The sequence below is a fragment of the Lactuca serriola genome, chromosome 5, assembly GCF_051521515.1.
Source record: "Lactuca serriola cultivar US96UC23 chromosome 5, Lser_US96UC23_V15, whole genome shotgun sequence".
NCBI lineage: Eukaryota > Viridiplantae > Streptophyta > Magnoliopsida > Asterales > Asteraceae > Lactuca > Lactuca serriola.
Window position 1 is genome coordinate 66,615,587 of NC_136412.1, and position 2,555 is coordinate 66,618,141.

A 2,555-nucleotide genomic window follows, 5' to 3' on the forward strand; every position below is an offset into this window, starting at 1 on the left:
ATCTTCAAAAGTCGCAGCTAGCCTCCAGTAAAATTTAGGGTTCGAATGAGAAGCGTTTCTATATATAAATTCATAAAACAGGGCCAACTCGACATGTTTTTTAGAATAACTCGTCGAGTTTTTTCGATAATCGGCGTATACAGCGTGTACGATATGGCATCTTCGAATCTGGAACATTCTAACCAACTCGTCGAGTTTAGGCCCAACTCGTCGAGTTTTTTTCGGAATCAACATTTTCTCAAAACAAGAAAGTCGTCTGAAATTGTGTCTAGTTTTTAGAACATTTTGAATCTCATCAATCGGAGTTACAGTTCATGAGATATAGCAAAAACACTGACAATGGGTCAAGCTGTCCAGCAACATCCTTCTTTCTTCAGTCTTCAATCTCCAAGCTTCCAATCACTAATCATCTTCCTTTTTCACCGAGCATGTCTTTTATTTCTGAAATTGAAATATTAAGCTAATTAAGTATCTTTTGTCCATAAAATGATATAATATCAACAATAATTAATAAGATAATGAATGATTTCTATGACTAAATAAGCCCATATCAGGCTGCCGTGTCGAATTGAGGCACAGGTGGTTGAGGAGGTGGTGTCGGTGTTTCGTTATTAGGGTTTCTCCTTGAATTTCTTCGAGGTGGCATCTATGATCTAAAATTTTATGAAGATGAAAACATTGATAAGCATTTAATGGAAGAATTGATGAAAATGACTCATGGACTAACTCTTCATAGCCCAAAAATACGATTGAATGTACATCTAGAACGTAAAAGATGAAGACATTTGGATAATAACTCCCTTAAGATTAGGTACCTGTCAATATTACTGGAATTACAGATGTAACAATTTTGGGAAAAACAGCCAACATAAGGAGGCCTTACATCAACCAAAATGGGAAAATTTTGATAGCATTACAACCTAACCAAGACCTAACTGGTCCATGATTTACACAGATAGGGAATTAGACCAGAGTTTTACATAACTAGGTTATATCCAAAAGAGAGAAGTTGATGAGAATCTATCATCGATGAGAACTGCCAGGGTGAGTTCTTGATTCTGACAAGAGACGTTCTATGTCCCTTATGCGCCTATCAGCTCTTGCTTGCTGAGCTCGAAGTTCTCTGACTTCAGCTTGGGTTTTAGTGAGTTCCTTCTGAAGACCTGCATTGTGAACTAGAGCCCTTTCGTGAGCAGAATCTAGCTGACGAATGCGGACAGTGTTGACACCAGAATTGGCATCAATTTCCATGACTCGATCGATGGCTGCTCAACCCTGCTCAACATTACGAGCTATTATGCGGACCATGACAGGCAGAGCTCGATCAGCAGAGCCACCTTCGCTGAGGTTGTAAAAGCTTCGACTCCCAAAGTAAGGTAAGGGTTGACTCTGCTCGTCGCTCCAGTGATTCAGGTTGGTTTCCCACAAGGGTGTGGGTCCTTGAAATGATGGGTGAGGGTTGTTGTTAGGGGCTTGAAGTACTGGCAGTAGGTTGTTGACTTCTGGCTCTGAGTCAGAACCATCAGAAAAGCCTTCAGCTTCATGATCATCCAAAGGAATTTGGTGATCATCTTCTGGTTCTTCTTCCAGTCATCCTGCATTGCAATGGTTGGGGTAGTACGGGTCTCCGAGAAGGTGGAATCCAACCGTTAAATCTACGCAAGAAGAGAGGTATAAGAATCTAGTACATAATTAACTTATAGTAATGCAAAATACTCCTATAGTATTTTAATTTTAGGTTCTATTGTTCTCATTGTGGTATTGTGGGTAAGTTTTTAGACTTGTTGCAACCTCACAACCACACTTGGGCACATGCTAGTCAACCCTCGGATAATATAGTTGATCAGGCTATATCTTCCCAGTTTTGACTATATGTCTCTAAGTCTACTTGTGCTGCCCAATAATCGTAATACTTTTGTACTGTCTTAGTGACACTGATTTTAGTATGAATGCAGGCACTTATACTTAATTAAATATTTTAATATTAAAATTATAAACTCTTGGTCAGAGTATTTTAATCCCGTTTTATTTATAGTTAGTATATCTTTTATGTGTTGATATACTTAATTCACTATAAACAATGCTCTGATACCAATCTGTCACACCCCAAAACCATGAACGGCGGAAACGTTCTGGGGCGAAAGGATTTCATGTACAGTATAACAACAATGAATAATAGTAAATAAGCAACAACATCATCCATTGCATTAATAATATAATTGATTACATGTGTGTTCTGTCAGGTTTTATACACACCAAAATATACATATTAAAATAAAAGACGAGTCTTGAATGAACTCCATCTTGTCAAAACCTGGCACCTGTACCTGTCTATTGGTGACCTGAGAATACAATTATTTTGAAAGCGAGTATCGGCTTAAAGTTGGTGAGATCATAAGTATATTAATGTCCGTGTTTGTATGAAAGCATTTGTAAGATGTTTTGTAAGATATTTTGTACAATGTATTGTAAAATGTTTGAACTCTCCTAGAAAACCCTATGTTTCCTACTAATGGTATCCTTCTACTAAGGCGTCTAGTCTCTTTGTGTATGTC